The sequence below is a fragment of the Rhamphochromis longiceps genome, linkage group LG3 (genome assembly GCF_057381845.1).
Source record: "Rhamphochromis longiceps isolate RC_006_pf linkage group LG3, R_longiceps_female_GT1.1, whole genome shotgun sequence".
NCBI classification, from domain to species: domain Eukaryota; kingdom Metazoa; phylum Chordata; class Actinopteri; order Cichliformes; family Cichlidae; genus Rhamphochromis; species Rhamphochromis longiceps.
In genome coordinates, this window is record NC_140559.1 from 45104841 (window position 1) to 45121960 (window position 17120).

At 39.2% G+C, this 17120-nt stretch overlaps 1 long non-coding RNA gene across 3 annotated transcripts in view; it reads left to right on the forward strand.

Annotated features, from left to right (window-relative positions):
• The first annotated feature begins 6310 nt into the window (after positions 1 to 6310).
• LOC146674989 (uncharacterized) overlaps positions 6311 to 17120 on the forward strand; it is a 132874-nt gene continuing 122064 nt past the window's right edge. For 2 of the 3 annotated variants that reach the window (XR_014909792.1, XR_014909794.1), the window contains exons 1-3: positions 6311 to 6565; positions 6644 to 6815; positions 11161 to 11328. This is a non-coding gene — a long non-coding RNA (uncharacterized LOC146674989). Of the gene's footprint in view, positions 6566 to 6643; positions 6816 to 11160; positions 11329 to 15280; positions 15348 to 17120 lie in introns of all 3 variants that reach the window. The other variant, XR_014909793.1, reaches the window with a different exon arrangement.

Consider the following 17120-nt stretch of genomic DNA (forward strand, 5'->3'; position numbering starts at 1 on the left):
TCAAAAGGTATTGGCTTAAGCATTTGCTTATTACGCCAACCCTTTTAACAAAATATCTTTTTGCATGCAGCTCCTGTACACAGGGCTCGAAGCAAATAATAAAACAAATTATTATTATTAGTAGTAGTCGCAGTATTATAAATACTGTGTTTAATGAAAGTTAAAGGTACTGCATACCTCAACTTTACGAATTTAAATCAACATCAGAAGTTACATTTTGGATTTCTTTCAGTCTCTTTGATGCAGTTTCTTTTGACCAATTTTGATTCTTCTTCCTTCACCTACTTTGTGCTTTAGTTGGTTTACATTAAACCTGAGTCCAACTACAGTCTCAGTTGCTGATAGCAAACTGTTGTGGGTAAAAGCATCTGTTTAAATGCTTAAGAAGTAACTCCCAGGTTAGAAATGTTGGATATGGATGTGGAAATGAAAAGACACTAAGTAGACTGACAAAGAGAAAGCGCAGACTTGTCAATGAAGGGAGAATGTATGAGCATGTAAAGAGACAAAAGTAGATTTACAAAGCTTATAAAAAACTTACTGCTTCAGTGCAATAGACATTATGGACATTAACACACAGCACATACTAACTACCAAAGTTTTATACATCATTTCTGTTGCATATTACAGCAAATTGTTAGTTTAGAATCATAAAATCTTTTGGGCAAATAGCAATTTGTTTTTTCCATTAAGCATGAACTATCTAGTTATGATCCACAAGAACAGCAATGACATTTAAAATTCTAATGAATAACTAGGTATGTATGCTAACAGCTCAGTAAGGCCACCAGCTAAATGCTAATGTCACCGAGCCAACATGCTGACATAGTTCATGCTAGTTCTGTATTTGTCTGTGAAGGTTCTCAGTCATCCAGGTCATCGTAGTTAAGGAGCTTGCAAAGAAAAGCGTCTGGACTTCTTTAAGTTGCTTGAAGACGTTTCACCTCTCATCCGAGAAGCTTCTTCAGTTCTAAGGTCCAATGGTGGAGAGTCCCAGATATAAACCTAGTGGGAGTAACCCCCCACAGAGGGACAAAATGACCCCTGATGATCCTCTAATCGCTTGAGCCCCCCCTGACCCCACCTTATCATGTTCACACCTTATCATGTGAACATGATAAAGTGTGAACATGATAAGGTGGGGCCAGGTTTCACAATGAACTCACCCGAAACTCTGGCCGATTGGGACCCACACCCAGTTTCACACCTTGGCTCAGGCGATTAGAGGATCATCAAGAGGTCCTTTTGTCCCACTAGGTTTATATCTGGGACTCTCCACCATTGGACCTTAGAACTGAAGAAGCTTCTCGGATGAGAGGTGAAACGTCTTCAAGTAACTTAAAGAAGTCCAGACGCTTTTCTTTGCAAGCTCCTTGACTAGTTCTGTATTGTTTAACACATCGAATATTTTCTTATGTACATTTAAGTTGACATTTACAGATTAGCATGACTTATGTTGATAGTTGTCAGTGGTTTTGGATGTATACCAAATCCCTCTTATGGTTTCTGACAGATGTAAATTAAAAGAAATCAAAGGAAAGTTTGATTTCAGTCTCTCTACATTTTCACACTTCCCAAACTTTCAACACAAAAACTATGAGGAAGTCTCCCAAACACATTTTTTCATGAAAAAGTGAAACTTTCAAAACAGCTTTCTTATATATATTTAATGCAAACTGTATTAAACTGTAAACTGTATTACCATCAAGATCGTTCTATATTTTCGAAAAACAAAACAAAACACAATTAGGCTTAAAATTTGGAACTCTCCAACATTTTGTCTTAGAACTGAAGAAGCTTCTCAGAGATGAGAGGTGAAACGTCTTCAAGGAAACTTAAAGAAGTCCAGACTCTTTTCTTTCCAAGCTCCTTAGATGCCCAAGGAATGTTTTCAGAACCATATATGAACTCTTTAACGAAAAAAGAAAACATAGCAGAGACAGGTACTCTAGAACAATGGAAAAAACATGTTTCTACATAGGTTTTTGTAGTTATGCACACACACACACACACATATATATACACACACACACACACATATATACACACACACACACATACACACGCACACACACACACACACACATATATATATATATATATATATATATATATATATATATATATATATATATATATATATATATATATATATATTGTACACATGAACACAATTTTAAATTGGCCATAAACTAGTAAAAACAATTCATCCATTTTTTTCACCTTAACCGGTTCAGAGCCTGTTCCATCTGTCAGATGGGGAAAGGTGACTACACCCTGCACAGATTGCTGTTCATGTTCACATTCACACCTACCAATTCAGCCAATCACAAATGAACCTAACCCCATGGATGCCTTTGGACTGTGGGAGGAAGCTGGAGTATTTGGAGAGAATCCATGCAAGCATGGGGAGAATATACAAACTCCACACAAAGAGTTTAACTGGGTTGATAATTATTAACTATCAGTATTATTGTGTTGCTGTTCAGGAATCACAGAAGTTCATTTTCATATCAAATACTGTGTGACAACTCTTTTTTCTGGCCTATTTCAATTAGTCAAGCAAATCACTAGAATCAATTATTTACTCAGTCTTCATTAGTAGGCTAGTAGGCATCTGTCGAGCTGCACACCTACAGAACTACCACCCATCTAATTCCAACTGATATTTGAAAATTGGCAGCCCAGAAAATACTAAAAGAAAGATTCAGGAAATTAACAGAACCTGCTGGGATTCATCTTCTTTACTTTTATATTTGTACAATAATTCATATAAATAAATTTGCTTAGTTTGAATGTGACTTTGTAATCCTGGCGTTATCGCTCAGGTCAAAAATGGTTACAGTTTGATGCCAGAAAGTAAAACATTGACAGACAGATGTTAACGTGGTTTTCATGTACTGTAGAATAGTAGTTTGATCAGACTGCCTCTTACAAAGTAAGGATATATACAACACATTATTGCAAAGAATGTAAATACATCTGTTAAAAAAAGCAGCTAATTTGGTTAGTACATGGTTGTGATCAGTCTTTCCCACATACACAGCCCAGTACACAGTGGAATGGTGATGATTAAGCACCAACTCAAACCAACATCATGGTAGTCTCACTGTTATCTGTTAAATTGTTTTTCCTATGACTAAATTTTAAGAAAATGCCATTCACTGTTAAAATGTTTGCTGGAAAGGGTTTGAAGCAACCTTCTTGCTTGGAAGCATCAGGGCTAAAACATCAACCTGTTGGTGTTTCTACAGGAAGTCTTGTCAGATCTGGGGTTCATGAACACCCTCCTAAAGTTTTATTAGTAATTCATCCAAAAGTTGTTGAATTCTCTAAGTCTGTTGTCTGTTGGGAAACTTTCAGAGGGCCAGATGCTCCATCTTTAGACTAATAATGTAAGCTTACATCACAACCTGCTTCAAAAGTTTTACTGTCTGCTCAAAGAATAATTTAAAGTTGGCAACAAAGACACTAATTGAATTGTAAAATCAAAACATTCGCTGAAGGTCTATTTGAAAAAAGGTAATGAGCCATAGCCAACACATCTGACAATGCAAGAAGAACAACAGCAGCTCAAGGCGGCTGTTAAAACTAGCTAAAAAAAAACTGACCTCTCTGAATATCCCGTTATCAGGAGCATTGTGAATCTGATGCAGGTGTGTCTGCTGATATTCTCTAAATTATTTCTTTTTAAATAGAAAATCTTTAAAATCAGTGGCTGAAAGTGGAAACTATTCCGTGACCAACACCAATATAAAATGTAATTTCCTCTTCTTGTTAAGCTAAATAAAATATGCAATGGAGGCTTTGCAAAATTTGTCGTCACAAATCGAAAAAAAAAAAAAGAAAATCTTCTTCTCTAAGTAGCTCATAAACTTCAGGAAACTACATCATTTTCACTGAAAAGTGACAAAAAGTTAAAGTATCTTTAACGCACTTTTCAACATACTTCTTGGTGAAAGTTCAGAAACGAATCACAGGAAGCTCACTGGTTCACAGGTGACTCAGGATAGCATGGAGGTCTGTCTTTTCATTTAAACATTACTGCTGTTTGACCACACTAAAAAATAATATATCATTCATGTTACTCACTATACTCACTATGACGTGGTGCACCTTATGTTAAAAAGGGAATATTTTCCTCAAGAAAATGACTACATAGATCATATGTGCAAGCTGCTCCAGCAAAGTTGCTTTGAAGTCAAGAGATCTCTGGCCAGGGTCTAACCAGGGTTTAGAAATTAGTGAGGTGTATCACATTTAAGGTGCACCACCCGTGCCTATATGACCAGTTTAAAAGGCTACACTGCGTCCTGCAGTTGTAATAAAATCAAATATAAATTTTGAAAATCATTAGTGCAACTTCCTTTTTTTTGCAGGAGAAACTGGGTATTAACCAGTGAAATAAAATAACACAATATAAATGTTCCTTCCTTTGAAATTATAATAGTCCAAGGAAAAACATTACTTACTAAATGGCCTGCTGAGCCACTGACTCACCCTAACCCAGAAACACAACGTAAAGAAAGGTAACTGAGAGCAGAACTTAACTTTGTAGAACTCTTTACCTCATAGCTGGTTACGACTGTGCCTCCTGCAGCTGTGTGAATAAGTATATTATAACTATATAGCAGAGGTATGGACTTGAGTCAGACTCAAGTCATTAATTTTATGACTTTAGACTTGACTTGAAAAAATGTTCTAAGACTTGTGACTTGACTTGGACTTTTACACCAATGACCTGGGACTTGAATTGGACTTGAACCGGTTTACTTGAAAAGACTTGATATTTTACCCCAAATATAAAATTCAACATGCATATTATATAGAGATTGAAAATGTGACGTCATTCAGGGGTAGAACCGCAAAGGATTCTGCCGACGGATAAAGAGATCGGTTGTTATCGGATTACGTCGTTGAGAGAAATTGTTCAAGCCGTGTTTCCGAAGTGACAAACAGGCGACGGATGGCCTGGATTGCAGCCATTCAAAGATCAAATATAACGTCCCAGAACACTCCAGCTCACAGGTTAGTCTGCTCCAAGCATTTACACGAAGGTCAGTGTTTTTTAGTAGTTAATACGTCATTTTCATAACATAATTAGTGATATAGGTTACAAGCAAGTCTGGCGCTGAACAGAAATTGTCGCGCTATGCTCCTTTATTTATTGTGCATAAATAGTGAATTGTCCTGACACAATATTGCGTTTCGCTTCTGTTATTATGGTACATTGACAAAAACATATACTTTTATTCACAGGGTAAAACAGGTTTTTTGTATCACTAATTGCCCAGTACGATTACAGCATACAATATTATTGTCACTGCTACATTTCTGTGATGGGTACCAGAAATTATTTCCACTGCTAATTAATTACCCTTGAGCTCAAAGGTCCTATTAATAAACGGTTAACGAATATGTATCTATGAAGACCATTTGTGAGACTGGTAAACTTATGATACGTACGATGGTCGTTTGTTCTACACGGTGCATTTCAAGGTCCTGTACCCATCCGTCGGTAAACTGTACCTGGGCTTGTTGCAGTGACCTGAAGTTACTAAACTTCATGAGTGTGTGCGCTCACTCCAAGAACCGTATGATTATAAATATGCATATAAATATGCTACGATGAGATAGCTGACTTCATCTAACTAGCAAATGTTGTCCAGGCTACATTGGTGATGCAGTTTTTTTTAATGTGTATGATATTTTTGTCATGCGATTTTAAAGCCGGTCCTACAACCGCATCCAAGAATAACATGCAGCTTATCTCAGAACTGTCGGTGAAAATTATTCTTGGAGCTAGGTTTAATTGAGCTGCATTTTAAAGAGGTGCAATTTCACAATTTGTGTATATTTTCTAAGTTCACTACCGTATTTTGTCATGTGTTGAGAAAAACACAGATTTAAAAATTACATGGTCTAATATTTACATTTAGCATAACTGCAACATGCTTTTTTCGTGTTTTTTTTTTTTTTAAAGACTCGAAAGGACTTGAAATTCAAAATTTCAGACTTGTGACTTTACTCGGACTTTTACACCAGTGACTTGAGACTCGACTCTGACTTGCCTGACATTACTTGAGACTTGACTTGAGACTTGAGGATAAAGACTTGAGACTTACTTGAGACTTGCAAAACAATGACTTGGTCCCACCTCTGCTATATAGTAACTAGAGATGGGTATCGAAACCCACTGTTTCAATTCCTTGGAATTGTTTGCCATTTTTGCAAACGATTCCCTTATCGATTCCAGTCGCCCCGAATGATGTCACCACGTTGCGGAGCGTCATTTACCTGGCAGGAAACACGGCGCCTAAGCGGCTCAAACGCTCAAAGGTTGGTTATACTTTAGAAGAACGGATGACAACAGGGCAACTTGCAATACTTGAAAAGTAGATATTTCATTTAAGGGAGGAAACACTACGAGTATGCAAAAGCATTTGCTCACAAAACACACGATAAGCTTAAATGAATGTCGTGTTTTTAATTCCGCTCCGGACTCGTGAATCTCAACCCAGCAGCAGCGGTAACGTTTGTACGTCCTCTCCCGTTAATGCGACAGGTAAATAATCAACTAACAGTGCATATTATGTTAGTGCGATCTGCCTTCTTACAAAACCTGCTATTACTGTGCATTTAGGTGACCATGATGAGAGAGAGAGACAGAGTCTGGCCCAGATGCTGGCAGTTGTCGCTGCAGTCTACCGGTAGCGTCTCCTTTCAGGCCAGGATAGACGAATGTCACCGAGCAGTGACTAAGTTTGTGGTCAAAGGCTTGCACCCATTTGCCACAGCAGATGCCCCGATTTTCGGTAAGTGAATGTGTTTAATTGTAGGCAGGGACATTACTGGATATTCTTGTGTAATTGCTACAGAATAATTTATGTTATACTTTGTTATTGCTACAGAAGAATATTAATTTTATTATTTTACATTTACAAATTTTTTTCCTGGGGACCCTGTGACACCCCATTGAAGAGCCGTAGGCTGTGGATCTCTTAAGATCTCACTGTTGGGTTTGTAAGGCCATGTTACTCCTAAGTTTCTATCTTGTTCAAAGAGAAGATATAAAACAAAGTTCTAAGATAATCGAGCTTAGTGTTCTCCTTTTTTTAAAAAGAATCGATAAGAGAATCGATAAAGAATCGAATCGTTAAACAGAATCGAAAATGGAATCGGAATCGTGAAACTCTTATCAATACCCATCCCTAATAGTAACTATATAAATATTACATGCTCATATGGTGTTGTGCCTTTGTTGATTACCATGGAAGCATGATGTTGCAGCATAACGAATGTGCCTCATACATTACATAATTAATGTAGCCAAAGAGTAAACCCAACTGAACCAAAACTGAAACCAAACAGTGAGTGAAAATAAAACTTAACAGTTTTTCCAACACTAGAATTGAAGCGTCCTCATGGAAAGTCAAATAAGTTTACCTCCTCCAGTGGCCATTTTAAGTCAGAAACACTGTGTGTCTGGAACACTTGTGTGAGTCTTACGAAACAGCTGGAACAAATGGCCAAAATGATCATTTAACTGAAGGACTGTTTGGTTAGAAGTCTTAAAATTGAGGGATTCTTCTTTACTTCTATATTGAATGTGATCATGGACTGAACATTACAGATTAATGCCTCCTATTCTCACAGATAAATTACAGTCAATTCAGACTGCGAAATTATCAGTCCTCTCACAAGCACCGTTTTCCCTCCACAATCTCTTTTCTGTGTAATTGATGGGAGCCCGACTATTGAGTATTTGACTGAAGCTGTCTTCCCTGTAATTTCAATCAAGACTTTAGTAGGGCAAATCAATAGGACAGACTCCAAATGAGAAACTATAATGCTGACTCTGTCCCATATCTGTCACATGACCAATCTATTACACCTAGCTCTTAGAAGCTGTCTAATCACTCAGATGCTTATGCTAACAAATGCACACACAAATAAGCTAAATAATGCCATATATTAAGAATAACATGAATTGATGCATTAAAAGTGACAGTTATTAAATTGCCAACATTTGTATGTATTTGAGAAATATGTATGGTACAAGTGTTGGTCATTTAAAGATATAAATTGGATGGATTAAATTATGTAGAACCATAGTAAAGCTTTTGTTTCCATTAATTTATGACCAACCATAGATTGGTCTGTATAAAAACAAAACTCAAACTAAAAAACAAAAGCAGGCCATATCGTTTGAGGATCGCATTTTAATCATTTTATCAGCATGCCGACTTTCTTTGGCAGTCCACTTTATGATATCAGCACAGTAGTCGGCTCTTGGACCTACGCAGATACGTCATTAATGAGAATTCCCATGTTGTCGACTGTGTTTGCAGTTTGTCTTAGCCGTTTGTGGATCGACGACTCCAATAAGCCCGCATGAGCCAGACCCAAGATTTTCTAACAGTTGAAGCCAAGTGGAACGTTGTTTGTCTGGGCCTGCAGCCAAGTCTTCCATTAGGCCTTTGGCCCAGGTGAACAGTAATTAAACAAGGCTGCGCTGAGTCGGCAGTCCGCATCGCCAATGCCTCTGCATTCACATGATTTTTGTTTATGTTGCTCTCCGGTGTATCCCCCCCCACAACCACTCTCAGTAGGGACGTGAGCCATATGTCTGTGTTTGTATCTCTCCGTGTGTGGACAAATTTGCTCTAAAGCAGAAGTTTCCTGTAAAGATGCGCCTCTCGGTGGAGGGGATAATGTTTCAGGTGAAAAAAAGTGCACAATGTCGGTCTGAAGACACACACACACGCAGCAGTGTGTTGATTTTGACAGCAAATTTTGATGTAGTTGTAGTCATAGTCTTTTGACCATAATGTCATTTAGTTTTAGTCATAACTAAGCATTTAAATCTTTTTTTTGTTATAGTCTAGTAGTGGTCAACTAAACATCATAAGATTATTGTAGACTTTATCTAAAGTTGAAAGTTAAACTTCAAAGTGTAAATGTTTACCGGTGGGCGCTGCTCCACAAGGTTTATAAAGGATCTTATTTTCCTTGGCATCAAATGCAAAATATGCCCATATGACTGCTCTTCACTTTCCCCCTGCCTACATCTCCTTTTTTTGTTGTATTTATTTGTTGATGAAAGTTTCGATACATTTCATCACGGTCTCTGCCATCATGTTTTAAATTTTAATTTAGTTATCACCTTGTTTTCATCAGAAAAAAAGGTAATCAAAATTGGCCACCGGCAAACACACAAAGAACTGCAATTTCCCAGAAAATCATGTTTTTTAAACCTCCTTGTTTGTCTATGTGAGGCGGTCTTTTCCAAAATCTGAAGGACATAAGGTCACAGGAAATCCCTCCAAAATCCCCATAACAGGAGGATTAATGGTAAATGGTAAATGGCCTGTATTTGTATAGCGCTTTTCTAGTCCCTAAGGACCCCAAAGCGCTTTACACAACCTGTCATCCACCCATTCACACACACATTCACACACTGGTGATGGCAAGCTACAATGTAGCCACAGCCACCCTGGGGCGCACTGACATTTTTAATAATAAAAATGTTGAAAGTAGTAACCGATAATGCATCAAGGACAGTACCGAGGAACAGCAGCACTATCTGTCAAGTCATCCATGTTTGATACCCTCAAATATTTCCACTTTGAGAAGAAAAAAAGAAAGAAAAGTAGAAAAGAATGAGTAAGTCCAAGCAGGGGTGGATGGAGACATTATGGTGTAAGTGTAGACATTTTTGCTGTTGTTAGACTTCAGGAGTGACAGGAGTGGAGGAAGACAAAATAACGGTGTGTGTGTGTGTGTGTGTGTGTGTGTGTGTGTGTGTGTGTGTGTGTGTGTGTGTGTGTGTGTGTGGGGAGAGGAGGTGCTAAGGCTTGAAGATGATATTGAGGGAAGAAGCATGGAGGAAGGAGTATTTTGATAGGAGAAAGAGCAATAACAACCTAGGAAGCACATAAACAAACAATAAAGAGATGACAGATGGACACTGCAAAGAGAGAGGAAGGAGGCAGTGGTGGTGGGAGTGACGGCAGAAGACACCCACCCCCCACCGCACATCCTCACTTTTCACTTATCCTGCTCTGCTCGTGTTGGTTAGAAAGTAACCCCGGGAGGGAGCAGGAAAAACACACAGAAAGAGACTTGGAGAGTGGGACAGTGCTGAGGCTGCATTCACAGAAGATTACAGTGCAGGCCGATCAGGCCCACCACCATTTTCTCTTACTGTGTGCAAAGATGCGTCCACCTCCCTTTGATCACGCCCGCAGCCGTAAGATCACACAGGTGGGGTAAGATAATGTAGACCCTTCTGCTATATATGTACACATGACCATGCCGGGAAATCAGATTGCATGTGCTGGGGACAATATTCATACCTCATCAAAGGCTAGCATGCAAGTGAGCGCGAGAGGAAGGGACGCAACAATTAAAGCTAGAAGAAGTGTGTTTGTAAATGTGTGTGTGTGTGTGAGTCACATGGGTGGGTGCGTGGTTGGGGGTTCATGAGGAAAAAGAGCAATATTCAAATCTCCTAATTCATTCCCAGCAGGGATGAGGATCGATAGCTCTTTATGAAGGGACTTAGTGAACTAATTAGGTAGCTGAATGGCTGTGAATTCCAAATGAGCTGACCGTGTGCACAATGAGAATTAAGTTGTGGATGTGCGACAGCAAACTGAAGGCGACTTAATTCACGAAAGTCCCCCGAATCCATCAATTGAACAAGATTACTCAGATACACACACACAGAGACACACACACACGAGCTCAGGTGTATGTGCACAAAGCAATGTGCATTTTTGCTCTCATCATCGCAGCACGGTTACTGTTGCGTGCAGATGTCGTGCTTGTTAGGCTGTTGATTTCTATCAGAATGGATTATTTTGTGTTTGGTGTTGTGAGTAACAAGTTAAGCATGAAACATCAAAAACTAAAGGCTGGAAAATGGAAACTAGGAGGTTATGAGACAGGAATAACAATTAAGGCTAATCTCAGCTTTACTTTCTGCACTCCAGGCAAAAATGTTCCAGAGCAAGTACATTGTGTGTTTTGATATTGAGAGCAGAGAAGAATATTAGCTTTGGAGCATTTCATTTGTAAGCAATATTACAGATTAACCTCCTATCCTTGAGTCTGAGATGTATTTTGAGATTGTATTTGTTCTGTGTGTCACACTAGGTCAGAGGATGGTGCAGGATTGCGGTCTCACAGCTGGAAACTTTTGGATTTGAATCTGCTGGTCGACTCAGGTCCATCTGTGTGGAGTTTTTATGTTCTCGCTGTGCTTGTACGGGTTCCCTCTGGGGCCACTGTTTTCCCTCTACAGCCTGAAGACATGTGTGCTAGGTGAGTCTAAATTGGCTGGAGGTGTGAATGGCTTGTCTCTCTGTGATGGAGTGGCAAGCTGTCCAGGGTGTACTTCGCTTTTCATCAAGGTCAGCTGGGATAGGCTTGCTTTATGCTTGCTTTTTGGGTGGACTGACCTTTTTGCTCTTATTGTAAAGTGGTCTGTCTGTACAAACTGAAGGCAACTTAATTCAGTGGTCCCCAACCTTTTCCCTTTTCTTGATCTTTTAAGCTATTAACCCTCATCCAGCTGGGGCCTGTGCACTCCGCCATTTTTGTCATATTTTTACAGATGTATCATTCCAGCTGTGTATGACTTTGCCAATCATTTTGTTCCCAATAATATCGCACGCATTGTTTCTTTTTCTGCTTTGAGTTGTGGCGTTTAAAAATACAAATATGACCCAAGTGAAAGCACACATTTTTGCATATGTGGGTTTACCCCTCATCCCTTAAAAGGCTGATGGGAAAGCCTGCCAGGTGAGCATCCAGCATGAACATCCGAATTTGTGAATATAATATTTCAAATTATATTAATACCATTGGTGCATGTACTTATTTAAACTTCTGAATCTGTAGCACCGATGACATAACCTGCATTAGTGGCCGACGTTGCATTCCTGGTACATTTATGTTAATTACCTTGTGGTTAAGTCCCAGTGTTTTATATGAGGTGCTAGGACTTTTTTCCCTCCTGGGTCCTTTCAGCAATCTCCCTATAGGAATGTGCTGATATTAGTGAGCTTAAATTGATGCTATGATTATTATTCCTTATATTTTGTAGTGGTTGGGATGTGAATTAGCATGTCCAACTCTAAAGCTGTGGTTCTCAGAAAACGGTGGGATGCTCAACAAGTTGCTGCTCCAAGTGGAGGATTTTAAGCATCTTGGAATCTTGTTCGAGAGTGAGCAAGATTCCAGGGAATAAAACGGAAGACTGTCAGACAGACTGGTGCAGCGTCTGCAATGGATGTTATACCACTCTGCTGTGGTGAAAAGAGAGAGAGATGAGGGTGAAAATAGAGCTGGTTGTTTACTGGGTAATCTAAGTTCCTACCCTTGCCTATGATCATGGCCTGGTTTGTGAGGGGAAAAAAAGCTTGCAGATACAAGAAGAAGAAACAAGCTTCCTCCATAAGGTGTCTGGACTCAGCCTTAGAAAGAGAGAGAGAAGTTTGGTCATATGGGAGTGCTCAATTAGTGATGTGTTTTGGGTAAGTCCTCAAAGGCCGTGTCTTAGACCGAGGGCACGCTGGAGAGATGACAGATTCGGGATGGCTGACTGTTTGTTGATTTGAAAGAAATAAGTTTTCCCTTTATTATTTTTCTGAGAGTATGTTAATCTTTGCTTCCTCTGGGATCCCAGTGGGTAGTCCATGTATGTTAAATATGTTGGTTGGATAACGGTTGTAGAAGAGTAAAATCCCTTATAAATTGCCTTTATATTCTTTTTTTAGTAGGTTAGTTACAGCTTGTTTTATCCTATAACTCTGGTCCAACCAACTTTAGCTACCATATTTAATTTCACTTCAGCTCACTTGCGGACTCACGCTATTAATAACAGCAGGAGATTAGAAAATTATAGTTGAATTACTTGGAAGGCATGTTTTAACCAGGCTTTGTTACTGTAACACTTGGGTAAGTGTGTGTGTGTTTCTCATGCCTATCAAGATAAATATGAACAGATTTTATTGGAATTTCTTCTTCTCAGTTTCTTTCAGTTGAGACAGTTGGCAAAAATAAAAAGCATTCTGTCGAAAGATCATTTTGAAACAGTAATCCACGCCTTCATCACAACTCGGTTGGATTGCTGTAACTCTTTAGATGTTGGTGTTAGCCAGTCCTGCCTGCCATGTCTTCAGCTGGTGCCGCACAACTTTTAACTGGAACAGCACATTACTTCTCCGTCATACTCACTGCACTGGCTGCCTGACAATTTTAGAGTTCATTTTAAGTCTTTTATTTGTTTTTAAGCTCTTAAATGGCCTTGCCCCGCCCTACCTCTCTGAACTGCTGCACTTGCCCTTTATTTTAGTGTTTCTCCATCCCTATGTTCAGCACTTTGGTCACTGGTTGCTGTATTTAAAGTGCTTTATAAATAAAGTTGGCTTTCCACATACTCTTGCCGGTGTTCTGGGAATCCATCCTACCTGACAAACCAACCCGTTGATTCTATGCATGCGCACAACAAGAAATTCAATGGCGAACCGTCCTACCTTTGTGAATATAAGCTACAAACATACTCTGATGGGTAAAATTAAGTGCCAAACCGTCCTACCTTTGTTAATATGATCTAGAAGCATACCTTAACTGCTAAAATTAAGTGACAAACAATCCTATCCTTTGTGAATATGAGCTAGAAGCATAATTTTACAGCTAGAATTCAGTGGCAAATCATCTTGTCTTTGTTAATAAGAGCTAGAAACATACTCTGACAGGTAAAATCACGTGCCAAACCATGCTACCTTTGTGAATGTGACCTACAAGCATACTTTAACGGGTAAAATGAAGTGGCAAACCGCCCTGGCTTTATGAATGTGAGCTACAAGCATACTCTGATGGGCAACGTTAAGTGGCCATCCGCCATACCTACTTAGATTTGTGCTGGAATTACTCTGTGACAGCAGAAATGTGCATAAACTACTTACGGTAGGACGTTTTGTCAGAACACCGGATTCTACCCCCAATGGTAAATGTATAGCTTCTTTGCAATCAATGATCATATTACTGGAAGTTGAAAAGCACGTAATCATGGTTTGATATCCACCACAGTAATACATATAAAGCGCCTTGAGGCGACTGATGTTATGATTTGGCGCTATATAAATAAAACTGAATTGAATTGAACTCAATTTGAACAAAGGCAAATCCAAAAAAAAAAACAATGCAGATGGCATTCTTCAAAGATCTGTTGCCAAACTTCTGACGTTAGTTGCAAAATTATACCATTTTATATGTACTGTAGAACTCTTCCAGTGGACTTTGCAGTGTAAGGAAATGGAGCTGCTCTAAAAAAAACTTAAATAGTACTCAATTTGTAGCCTGTAAATCCCTGTTATTTGATCCTCCGCACAAATAAAAAACTCTTAAGACGTTGACCGTGAGAATCATTTTAGCCGTTTTCCTGAGAGATGCAACAAATGAACGCCAATTTGCATCTGAGGTAGCAAATTGTCAGACTGGATGGGGTGGTGCTGGGGATGAATAACACAATTTGTCAGTGAAAATGACCATTCTGCTGCCCAACTGTCATTTTTATTAAAGAAGGTAGAGGCGTGCATTCATCAGTGCCAGTTAGGGCTGCTCATGGCAACACTCACAAACTCTCCAGATACACAGCTTACATTTAATTCCATCTGCCTGCCTGCTGCATTACATTTCCATGATGAGCTCTCCACCAAAGGGAGGCTGCAATTAGCTCCATACCTTGTGGCGGGCACACAGTTAACGCACTGCTCTCTCTACTCCACGGCTTAAGAAATGACCAGCAATTATTATGAAGGAGGATATTAGAAGGACTTTAGATGTGGTCAATTTGCATGCAACAGTGTGGGCCTTGTGGATCATGTATGCACAATTAAACAAGAATTAGTCATCATGTTGCTTGCAGCCTGTTAGCAGAGACCTCTTGCATCAGTGAAGTGCAACTGGATTTGACTAATTGTCAACTGAAGTTTGGTTTCTTTCCACCAGTGAAGGGGGTGGGGGTGGGGGGACAGTTCAGTTCAAAGATTGACACAAAGGAAAACATGTTTGCTTGGATGGATCAGAGAATGACACAGTCAGTCCTGCTCTTTGGTCCAGATTTCAGTGTCTTGGTAACTACTGTGGAGACTGACATTACATTATTACATTACATTTTCTTCAAACATTCATGGGTTTGAGTTGGAGGGGGGGTTCCTGACTTTTTCTTTAGTGCCCCCATGAGGTTTCCACTTTCTTTTTTCCCTAGATTGCTGGAAATTTGTTCTGGGGTTCTGTTGTGCTGTGAACATGATTTACATATTCACCTCCGACTGGTGAGTATTATGTTTTCTCAGCACCCTGAGATGGCTAAGGTTGTTGCTTGTTTATTGTATTCGAGAACTGAAAAGCTGTGGACACAGCAGCAGTGCGCTAACCCCATTTTATTCCTTCTTGTAATGTTGTGGTTAAAAGAAAAAACAAACAAACAAACAAAAAACTGAGCATTTGTTTCTGCTGGAAACTAGATGATTGTGATTGGCTGACACCTGGCTGTTGCTACAACATGACAATGATATTTTCCCAACTTTACCTTGTGGTGAAGCTGAGGAGGAACAGGATTTATTCACCTTTTGCTATTCAAGCTTTTTTTTTCAGTCTTTACAGTATATGTGAAATGTGGCATGGGGTAGGTGGGTGGTTAGGGAACTACCTGTTGACAAAAAAATCCTCATAAGTGAAAGACAAAAGTGGTCTACCTTCTCTCTGAACAAATAATTGAGTACATTCCAAATCCACACTGCTTAGAATAAATGTTCACGCTACTCTGTGGAGTTACATAATTAAAATCATTCCAACTTGCTAATATAACATTAAAGCTTGAAATAAAAGTCTCTCAACACAAATAACAAGCTTCCTGCAAAACAGAAATCCCTCTCAGCCAATTCCTATCATCAGGCTGTTGCAGGGAGATTGTGCAGTGATTGAAGGGTTCCAGTCACTTGGTCGGATTACTGGTTTTGAGATGATAGCCAGATTTAATAGACTTCTGAAGGCATCAAAAAGCAATTCACATACAGAGACAGCGAGCCTTTGCCCCTCCCATTGACCTGCTCCTGCCCTTCTATTGACTCTTTAACCTTCATCTTGGATCAGCAGCATCTCTATTTTAAGCCCTCCAGCTCATTTCTTGCTTTCTCACATCGCTGAAATGTTTTGAATCTTTAAAAGTTCTCAGTGAACAAAGTCCTTAATTCAAGCTATTAATGTGAGATTAATCTTCCCCTCTGACCTAATCCCTTTAACCCTACCTGACTGGTCTTCAATTTTCTCATTTGTGCTCTCCTTTTTAGCCTCTATAGGTGGTCTATATACATAGACTGCTGGGAAACTCCTGACCTGACAAATATTTGGAATCTGCCTCTCAAGTCTGGTGTCATTAGCCATTTCCAGGTCCAAAACTCTTCTGTTCCCAAACTGAAACAAACAATGTGACGTCACCAAGAGTTAGAAATGTCTGAAATGTCTCAAAGTCTTTCATCTTCAATAAAATGATTTGTGTGGGTGGTCTCCCAGCTGTTACAGTAGTTGAACATTAAGGCATCTATCAAAAAGAGGATTTACAAGGTTTAATGGCGTTAGAGGTTAGCAGGAACCTTGCTAGCATCGATCTAAAGTTGATGTACCAAGTTCGGACTGAGAGATTTCTAAAAAACTAAAACAGTTCTCCTATCACTTCGGACATAAATGAAGACAGAAAACTGAACACCAACAATGTTTGTAGGGTTTTTGAACTTTGGCTAAGTGGCAGATAATGGTCTGCCGCTTAGTGGCTAGCTACAAAGCTATGGTTAGGATAACATGAACACATTAGTACATTTAACCCTCCAGCGGTTTAAGTCAAAAAAAGGGACCCAAAGTCAAACAAGTCCCTTTTTTTGACTTAAACCGCCGGAGGGTTAAGACAGAGGATGAATGTTATTTTTTTGCTCTCAATACATTATTATTTTAAATTATATTTAATTATACGGCACGAAAAAGACACTGAAAATAGATCAAACTTGAGCCAAGACAACACCTGAGATGATCCACTCACAATATGAGGCTAG